General features: G+C 37.4%; 1 non-coding gene across 1 annotated transcript; it reads right to left on the bottom strand.

The window, feature by feature from the left end:
- Positions 1-700: 700 nt before the first annotated feature.
- On the bottom strand, positions 701-808 carry LOC122241702. Its single transcript, XR_006221935.1, has one exon. It is a non-coding gene; the product is annotated as a U6 spliceosomal RNA (small nuclear RNA).
- Positions 809-11,280: the final 10,472 nt, after the last annotated feature.

Genomic DNA, 11,280 nt, shown 5'->3' on the forward strand with positions numbered 1-11,280 from the left:
TTAAGCACTTTCTTGCTTTCTGGCGTAATATAGCATCCCAGGTACATCTTTTACTTTTCCTGTCTAGTCTTGGAAATCATCCATCTCCAAAGAGCTCCCCTTTTAGTAGGCAATGGTATTTAGAAACCAAGATCTGGGCACCAGATATACTTATTGTTACTGGGGTATAATTGCTTTTAGGCCTTTTAGGTAAACAGAGCCACGAAGGAAAAATGGCAACTTAACATAGTTTAACTATTTTTAGTCATGAATTCATTACTGGCACACTCTAATTCCAATTCAGCACCACAGGGTTTTTTATCCTATTCCTTATTTGCATCTCCTATTCCTTATTTTCCTGCAGTGGGAGCTCTGACTCCCAACAGCATCATTGTCTTTTTTCATTTGCTCAGTGTTGTGCTACACACAAAATAGTTTCAGAATTGTTATATCCATGTCACCTAAAAAGTCTATTAAATTGGATTCAAAATTTCTTTGTAGTTTTGTTTTGTTTTTAGACTAAAGGTATATATGCAAAGTACTGCATTCAAAATTTATTTGGATTAAGTTTTATTTTCCTTCAGAATGTTTGTATTACTTATTTATATATAGTTAGGTTTATTTGTTTTCTATTTATATTAATTTTTAGAATCCCTTTCATTCTTGTAGATTCAAATTTCTGTTTGAATATGTTAAAGTTAACATTGTCAAATACATATGATAACATATGGAATGCTTCGCAATTTGTGTGTCATCTATATGGAGGAGTCATGCCAATTTTCTCTGTTTTGTTTTAGTTTTAGCATATGTGCTGTTCAAGTAAGAACACCTTCAATTCATTTTCAGCCCGTTTGATGTTTACTTAGTACCTTCACACACACACACACACACACACACACACACACACACTTCACTATTTTTTTATCCTTATATTATTTGACCTTTCTACACTCAACTGACCTAATTTTCTTGAAACACTCTACTCTCTTGGTTTTTGATTCCACACTCTTCTGGTTCTACTTCCTCTTCACAGGCCTCTCCTCATTCTCCTTGTTTGTTCAACTGCTCCAAAATATGTGGCTGCTCAGGACTCTTCTTGGCTCCCTTCACTTCTCTCTGTATACTGTTTTCCTAGATAATCTCAACTACTTCTGTATCTTTGAATGATAATACTAGGAAGGAAATCTTTGAATGCTGATTATGTCAATGACTTCTAAATTCATGTCTTCGTCCCATACCTCTCTTCTGGGCTCCAAACTTACAGCCAACTACTTCATTGACATCTACATGGATCTCACTGACATCTGAAGCTTAACATGTCTAAAACAGAACTCCTAACTTCCCTGCCAAACCTGCTTCCTCCAAGCTCCTCCCTCTCGGTAAATGTCACCTCCCTCCACCTGGTTGCTCTAGCTAGAAACCACTACTACCACTTTGTGCATCATCTCTTACCTAGGTGACCCATCAGCCTCATAACTGGCTTCTCTTTTATCCCTCACACATTCATTCTCTATACAGTAGCTACCATGATATTTTTGAAAACAAGATAATAATACAAGCTTACATTTGTTGGGTGTTTACTATGTGCCAGGAACTGCTGTAAGCACTTTGTATATATATTACCTTCACAATGGCTCTATGAGGTAAAACCTATCTCAGTTTTATAGAAAAGGAAATTGGGGCACAGAGAGTTTAACTAATTTGCCCAAGGTCACACAGCTGGTATATGGTGGAGTTTAGGTTTGAACCCAGAGTGACTCTTTAGCCTTCAAGTTTATGTACACATGCTACTGGATCATATCACCCAGACTCAAATACTTTCATGGCTTCTCACTGGGGCTCACTGGAACTAGATTCTGAACTCCATACTTAGGCCTGCTGGGTCCTGTGATGTGCCTCCTGCTTACCCCTTCAAATTTATCTCATGCTGTTCCCTTCCCTTGACTTTCCTTCAGCCACATGGCTTGTTTTGTTTTCTGTTTGTCAGTTTCCTTGACCATGATAAGCCATTTCCTGCCAGTCGACATTATTTATCCTCCACTTCAAACACTCTTCTCCTTGGCTTCTTCTCATTCTTCAGGTATCACTTTAATGATATGTGATTCCCTTACCATGCTGTTTCTTAAGTGGCTCCCTTGCTGGTATGTTCTATCTCAGCTTCATATTTGTTTTCTTTTTAGCCCTTAAAACAATTTGTAATTATTTGTTTACTTGTTTTGTCTCTCTTTCCCACTAAAATTAAGTGATATAAAGACAGAGGCTGTGTCCTAGTCACTTTTGTGTATTCTGAGCCTAACACAGTGCCTTGTTCATAGAAGGAACCCTAGAAATATTTGTTGAATAAACATATGTTATCATTTTCTACTTTATAGCTTCCATTTACTCATAATTTCTGCCTCCTCATCACTTTGGTTTGTCACAGCCTAGACTCTGTCTCCTCTCTCATATACCCCTACTCAACCTCATGGCCTCTCTTTTTGCATCCTTTTAGTCATAGTTTTAGTGCTACTAATTGCCTCAATCACCTCATGTTTCCCAATTTAAATTTCTGAAAGAGAAATATTTATTTGTCCAACTCATTTTTTAGGAGACAGACATTTGTAGGTCATTGGCAAGCTCATGAGTTGCTTGCCTTTGGGTCAGATTCCTAGTCCTGGTCCAAACAGTTGTGTGGGGCAGGGTGTATGTGTGTGTGTGTGTGGGGATATTCTGCACAGCACTGCCTTTCCGATCAGGCACAATGATTGATATTTGAGCACAAGTGGCAGCCACAGCAGCAGCAGTGGCAAATAGTTAATCAGGCCTCACTTAAGGGTCAGGTTCTCCAACAGTTGCTCTCTAGGAGGCAGGTCTCAGGTTATCTTGAGTCCTGTGTACTCTCCCTCTGAAAATAGTAAACACAAATTGAAAGCCCTCACATTTACACAGCATTTCTAAAACTAAAAAAGAGTATCTGCATCCATCTGTATTTGTTAGTCTAGCAACCCTGTGAGGCCAAGAATATTGTCTCCACTTTATAAATAAGGAAACTGAGGCTCAATTTCCTTGCCCAAAGTCAGACACATACTAAATAAGAGCCAGCATCAAATCCCAGGTCTCTAAACTCCCACGATGGGCTCCTTTCACTGTATCTAAAGAAACTGGATGATGATTGAAGTTTCCTCTAAAATAGCACCATAGGTGGCTCCATGGGCTGTGGGTTCCCAATATACTTATCAAGTACCTAAGGGTTTACAAAGCACCTACCATGTACCAGGCACTCTGCTTTACAAATACTATCTCAGTTCAACCTCATAATACTTGGGTGAGGTAGATATTCTAATCCCCACTGAGGAAATGGAGATTTAACAGATTAGATTACTGTTCCAAGTTCAAGATCTAGTATATGGCATGGCTGGGATTCTAATTTAGATCTTTCTGACTCCAAAGCCCATCTTCCTTACATTACACTAGACTGTATCCCTTCTTCTTCCCAACTGTGTTGCCTTGGTCAAGTTACTTAATTTATGTGACCTTGTATTTCCTTATCAGTAAAATGGGGATATGAGTACCTAATTCATGGGATTATCATAGGTTTATGAGCAAACATGTGGTAAAATAGCCTATTCCAGTAAACATAGCAGGTACATACTTTCAGTTTTGTGTGAATCTAAATCTACACGTGTGAAAAAATATATAATTATCAACTTTAGTTGCCCGTAATGATCAGGATCTCTTGTGAGATTCTATTCTGTCGGCAAATATTCCTGATTCAAATTCTGAAGACATAGGGCCTTGACAACAGTTATTCTCTAAGAAAACAGAGCAAGTCAATGTACTTCAGAGATGAGAAAGAACCTACACTCAGCCTAGCCATAATATAGCAGAATGGAAATTAATAAGTGCTTAATAAAGAGATCTGAGTATGTGTCTCAGAAGCTTAAGAATTTCTTTAAGGCCAGGGCATTTAACATATAGTCTGATTTAATCCCACCACAACTTTAAGAGATAGGTGTTCTTGTGACCTCCATTTTTCAGGCGCAGAGAGTTTAAGTGATCTGCCTAAAGTCACACATCTAAATTGAGGTAGACAAGGAACTGGAGCCCAGTTTGGCACTATTGCACTGAACTTTCAGCTGTGTGCAGTCTGGCAAGTCTACTAACAAGTTAACCTGCTCTGCACCTTCAGGGCTCTTTGGATGGAAACTTACTCTCAGGTCAAACACCCTTCTAACATCTTGCCCACTCATTGTTCTCAGGAAAGAAAAATCAGTTCCACAAGCATCAGCACAATTTAGGGAGAATGCTGGCTAGAATGGCACTTCCCCATATAATAGTACAGATAAATACCATCAATAAATACAGACAAACAATACAAATACATACAGATAAGTAATACCATGTGAGAAATGCAAGAGCAAGAATAATAACTAATCTTTGTACAGTACTTTATAATTTATAAGAGATATGATACCCAATTCTCCACATATCGCCCCTTTGAGATAGGTATTATCATTGCCATTTCACAGATGAAGAAACTGAGGCTTAAGAAGTTGATTTAGTATGAAGAAGTGGACATATACTGTTTTGTGTTTTCCCAGACTCCATTCTTCCTTTTGGTAATGACACCCCGCGTTTCCTTTAGAGATCAAGTACCTTCCATCACAGCAATGTGATTAGATCAGTGTGAACACATGACACATCAGATCTTTGGATGTCAAGCTTGGAACTTTTGTTTAGGCTTTTATTCAAGCCATTAAGAGAGAGGAACTCTCTCTGGAGACTGAAGTTAGTGGCCACTACCACAGTAAATACAATGTTATGTATAAATTTTAAACCTGCCAAAGAAAATTCAGTCTAGCCAGTGGAAAGTAGAAATGGAAATTTAAGATAAAAAGGAATGTACAGTAAATGGATGGTGGGACTAAATCTTAGTATATAGTAATTACATTAAATGCAAATAAGTTAACCTCACCAATTGGATTTTTAAAAATTACATCCAATAATAAATTGGCTGTAAGAGACACACTTAAAACATGAAAAGATAGGGGATGCCTGAGTGACTCAGTAGGTTAAGTGTTCGATTCTTGATCTTGGTTCAGGTCAAGATCCCACGGTTCATGAATTAGAGCCCCACGTTGATCTCCACACTGACAGTGCAGAGCCTACTTGGGATTCTCTCTCTCCCTCTCTCTCTCTGCCCCTCCCTTGCTTGCTTTCTCTCTCTCTCTTTTAAAATAAATAAACACTAAAAAAGGAAAAAATATAAAAATATATGAAGATTAAAAATAAAAAGATGAAAAGACATACACTAGGCAAATATGAACTGGGTTGTGATCTTAATTCTGTCAAAAAGAAATTTTAGTATCAAAAGGTAAAAAGTGATAAAAAGTAATTATATATTCATTAAAGAAACAATAAGCAAACCCATAGGTGCACTTAATTACAGAGTATTAAAATACACAGAACCGCAGAGAGAAATAGATGCATAATTATAGCTGCAGATTTTAATATCTCCCTCTCAGAAACTGGTCTATCAAGGCTGGAATACTATAATTACCATATTTTGACAATTCTACACCTTATACAAAGTTAGACTCTGGGAGAATTAAAGACATAATAAATATTTAAAAATATATTTTTAAAATAGGAAACATAGTTTGTGAGAAGAGAAAGGCGAAACTTCAAAATCACAGACTATGACACAATAATGTTGATGAATAATCAGGATTCCCATTCAACAAAAAACTGTGGACAAAGTAACTAGATGAGAAAATGGGAGAAGATATTTGAAATACTTAGGATACAAAACTCTTGCAAATAAAGAAGACAGCAACCTCTAGAGAAAAATAAGCAAAAGATATGAACAGAGAAGAAACCTACAAATCAAAAAGCATGTGAAGAGATGCTTAAAAAAATCAGAGAAATGTTAATTAAAACAGCAATGTGCTATGGTTTTATATCAATTAAACTATAAAAATCAGAATGTTTGATGCCTGCTGGTGGCTGGAAGGAACCCTTATGCATGGTGGCAGGAGTATGGACTGCTATAGGCACTGCGGAAAGGAATTTGACATAAGTTAAGAGAATTATGAACTCACATACTCTATGAGCCCATAGCCACTCCTGGGATATATCTCAAAGAAATTCTTATGCGGACACACAAAGGATTAAAATGTTAATTGCAGTATTATTTATGAAGGCAAGGACTTAAAGACTACCTGTTTGGTGGTCTATCACCGGAGACTAGATAGCTAAAATGTAGTAAATTTTATATCGTGAAGTTACATAGCAGTCAGAAGCAATGCATTAGATGTATACACAGCAACATGAATGCATTTTAAAAACAGTGCTCAGTAAAAAATCTGAAGAAACACAATGAGATTTAAATACTGTACCATTTGCATAAATTAAAATACATCTATAGAAAATAAAAATTCACATTTCATATGAACATATACAAATGAAAAGATACACACCAAATAGAACACAGTTGCCTTTGTGGGGTCCAAGGAAAGGGATAAAAGAGAAAAAATAAATAACAAATAAGACTTAAATGTATAAACACTGGGGCACCTGGGTGGCTCAGTCGGTTAAGCATCTGACTCTTGATTTAGACTCAAGTGCTGATATCGCTGTTGCGAGATCAAGCCCCATTTTAGGCTCAGCACTAGGCATGGAGCCTGCTTAGGATTCTCTCTCTCTCTCTCTCTCTCTCTCTCTCTCTCTCTGTTCCTCCCCCCACTCATGCATGCTTGCTCATGCTCTTTCTCTCTCTCTCTCTCTCTCTAAGTAAATAAATAAACATTTTTTAAAAGTATTATCAGTGACCTAAGATGATAAAATGCCATGTACTGAGGAGAGTGATTAACTAAAACCTCTACACCTCCAGTCAAACCAGCCAATCAACAAATGAACATAAAACTGGAAGAAAAGACAGTAAGTATTGTATAGTTGCCCCTGGATTTGGGGATAATGAGAAATTTTTATATTCTACTTAATACATTTGTAGAATCAAAATTTTTTACATTGAACACCTGTTACTTTCTAAAATAAAATATATAAGATTTTTATATAATATAATATATTATATAAATTATATAATATAATTATAATATATTATATGTTATATAAAGCATATAATATATTATATTATAATATTATATAATTTATGTAACATATAATATAATATAATTATAAATTATATAATAAAATAAAATAAAATATATAAGATTTTTAAAGTTTATTAATTTTGAGAGAGAGAGAGCACAAGCAGGGGAGGGGCAGAGAGAGAGAGAGAAAGAGACAGAGACAGAGAGAATCCTAAGCAGGCTCTGCACTTTCAGCACAGATCCCAACATGGGGCTAGATCCCAGGAACAATAAGATCATGACCTGAGCCAAAATCAAGAGTTGGACGCTTAACTGACCAGAATTAAAAAAAAAAAAAAAAAAAAAAAAAACTTCATCTGGAGATTTAGGTTTCAGTGGTAGAATGGTAGTATTCAAAAGACAAGACCTGAAAGGAAATACAAAAAATTTCAAAGTCTGTGCAGAATGAGTGGAACTATGCATGCATTTTTCTCTTGTTAAATTACCTTAGTTTTTTAAATAATGCTACAATCTATCAAAATAAAGGCAAGGAAATTTAACAAAGGTAAAAGCAACAGCTTAAAAAATTTTTTATGTAGACTTTAATGTTTATTTATTTTTGAAGGAGAGAGAGACAGAGTGTGAGTGGGGGAGGGGCGGAGAGAGAGGGAGACACAGAATCTGAAGCAGGCTCCAGGCTCCCAACTGTCAGCACAGACCCCGACGCGGGGCTTGAACTCACAAACCGCGAGATCATGACCTGAGCTGAAGTTGGACGCTCAACCGACTGAGCCACCCAGGTGCCCATATATATACTTTAAAGTAAGCTCTGAGCCCAAAGTGGAGCTAGGCTTGATTGAACTCACAACCCGGAGATCAAGAGTTGTATGCACCAAAGTAGCAGCTTTAAAAAATCTTTGAATAGATCCTTATTGTTTGTTCTCTCCCCCCACCCAAATTTTGCATGAAAATCAGTATCTTTATCTGGTGATATTTGAAAATACATATCAATTGGTAGAGCATATGCCTAACTAATTAGAACAGATATTGGCAGTAGATGAGATGCTCTCATCAGACTGGAATGCCTAAAATATAGATTACCCACAAGCCAGTCCTCTAGCCCTAACACAGTGTTCAGACACAGGCATCTAAAGCCTTGCCCTTTTTCACAATGGGAAGACTCTTATGTTATAGAAAGAGGTATAAAAATGAGGGATGCCCAAAAAAGCCACTCTATAAAATGCCACTTTGGCATAAAGATTATTTTGAGTGAAAAGCACTTGAAAAACAGCAGATACAATAGGGACACTCTGATCTCTTTTCTTCCTGAAAACAGGAGATAGAACTCCTGTGTGAGAGCTGCCCTTGAGCTGCTAGGAGAAAAGAAACACTCTTATGAAGGACAGAAAGTTGAGATTAAGAGGATTCTGTACAAACAGACTTTGTTAAAATAATTCTTATCTTCCTATAGCCTCCCTGAACATTTTAGTTATTTTTCCACAATTGCCTCTCTTTGTTCAACCTATTATAAAAGCATTTAAGCTTTGCCCCTTCTTTGGGTCTTCATTTCCTTATGAGGGCTCCTGTGTCCCATAAAAGTTTATATTAAATAAATTTGTATGCTTTTCTCCTGTTAATCTGTATTATGTCAATTAAATGTTCAGGCCCAGTCAAAGATCCTAGAGGGTAGAGGCAAAGTTTTGCCTCCTCTACTAAGTCCAGTTTCCCAAGCCAGAATGTTCCAAAGATTGTAAGGCTCAGAAACTACACTAGGCACCAACCTATAACAAAAAAGGAGATGGAATACTTGCTACTTCTTCCTGACTCACCACCCAACTCCTGTTATCTAGGTGCCCTAATCTTTGACCCTGAAATTTGGTCCACACATCTCCTTCTCCATCAGACAGACTCTTACACATTCTTGAAGATCTGGCTCAAAAGTCACTTCCTTCATGAAATCTTCCCTGAAAATACCAGCCAGAGTTTTGTTCAGTCTTTCAACTAATATTTATTAAGTACCTATGGTGTTCCAGACCCATATTATATTTGTATCCCTGTGCTATCATATGACAGCTGTGCCTGGCCTGACTCCCCAGCTAGACTGGGATTAGTCCTTGGTATACTTCTAGTAAAACAAAGGCAGGAAGGAGTCAGCATTTAATCCTCACAGCTAAGTCTGCAGTAGGTCCTGTTATTAACCCTGTCTCACAAATGTGAAAAATGAGGCATAGGAAAGTTAGATCACTTGCCCAAGATAATACAGCTAATAAGTAAACAGAGCCATGAATCAAGCACAGTGACCTCAAACAACTGGCAAACACACTAACTGTATCACTTCTGAAAATGAAAAGGCTGTCACACTGAACTCAATTGCTTGTCTGTATGTTTGTTTTTTGGGAAATTTTTGAAAAGAGGAAGATGACTTTTCGTTTATCTTAAAATGGTATTTATTCTGTATCTGCTATCTGTATTATCTGTATTCAATATAATGTAGATCCACTCATTCAATCAACAGCCTAGTACAATGAAAGGATAAGCTTTGGAATCAGACAAACTTGAGTTCAGATACTGGTCCTGTCCCTTACCAGCAGCTTGACCCTAAGCAAATGACTTGCCTGTTCTAAGCAGTTTCTGCATCTGTAAAACGAAGCTAATAATGGTATCCTCTACAATTGCTGCCATGAGGATTGAATAAGCACACTGAAGGAACTCCTCAAATTTATGGGAAGTGCTTTACAATCTGTAAAGAGCTATGTGAATGCCCACGATAATGTTGTTATGAGCAGGTGGTAGGAAGAGATAAGTGTAAGACTAGCAAACCTGCAAATGAGTAACAATTATTTAAAAATTAGGGCACAAAACAACAGAGAAGCAAAAGGACTTTCACAAAGTACCTTCTTTATGTTAAGAGGAAGTCTGATTTTGTTTTTAAGTGCTTGCTACATCTGTAAGAAGAAAACAACATCACCCACAGGTATAACCATCAGAACGACTCAGTAAATATTAAGTAATACAGATATTCATTTATTTTATTATTTTAGAGAAAGAGAGAGCATGTGAGCAGGGGAGAGGGACAGAGGGAGACAGAGAGAGAGAATCCCAAGCAGTCTCCACGCTCAGTGTGGAGCCTGATGTAGGGCTCTATCCCACGACCCTGGGATCATGACCTAAGCCGAAATCTAGAGGAAGATGCTCAACCAACTGAGCCACTCAGGTGCCCCAAGTAATACAGATATTTAAACAAAATAAAATTCCCTGGAAGTACTAAGATAAATTGAAAGTGAAGATCAAGTTTATACAGAAGTTTATTTACCAACAATTAATTTCATAAACACCATGATAATGATAGTAGGAATAGTGATTATTTGTTGACTATATATTTATATCAGGCACTGTACACACATGACTATTTAATCCCTGCAACAACTTCATGAAATAGGAATTCTCACTCCCTTTCCAGTGACAAGGAAATAGGAGCCCCAAGAGGCTGATGTGACTTTCCTAAGGTCATATAGAGCAAAGGAGGTAGAGTAGAAAAACAAATCCAAAGTCTGGTCAAAAAGAGCAAGTAGGGGTGCCTGGGTGGCTCAGTTGGTTGAGTGTATGACTCTTGGTTTTGGCTCAGGTCATGATCCCAGTGCCATGGGCTTGAGCCCCACATCAGGCTCCATGCTGAGTGTGGAACCGGCTTAAGTTTCTCTTCCTCTCCCTCTGCCCCTCTCCCCACTTGCTCTCTTTCTCTCTCTCTTTAAAATACAAAATAAAAAAAATTAAATTAGGGGCACCTGGGTGGCTCAGTTGGTTAAGTGTCTGACTTCAGCTCAGATCATGATATTGCGGTTGGTGGGTTCGAGCCCCATGTCAGGCTCTGTGCTTTTGATTCTGTGTCTCCCCCTCTCTCTGCCCCTCCCCCACTCATGCTCTGTCTCTGTCTCTCTCTCTCTCAAAAATAAACATTAAAAATTTGTTAAAGCAAATTAAATTAATAACATTTTTTTGTAAAAAAAGAGCAAGTAATTTTGCTCTCCAGATTTGGCCAACCTCATGAACATTTCTCCTTCTAAGCAACATCATTTGCCTCTGAATGTAAGGTGGTTTTTTTTTTTTTTTTTTTTTTTTTTTTTACCAGATTACAGTTCATCCTTCTGGTCAACACAGACTTCTTCATTTTACCCAGAAACACACTTTCAGCATCATCTTCCTTCCGCTGCCTGTCATTTCCTGCGTCCTT

Source organism: Panthera tigris, chromosome C1 (assembly GCF_018350195.1).
Source record: "Panthera tigris isolate Pti1 chromosome C1, P.tigris_Pti1_mat1.1, whole genome shotgun sequence".
NCBI lineage: Eukaryota > Metazoa > Chordata > Mammalia > Carnivora > Felidae > Panthera > Panthera tigris.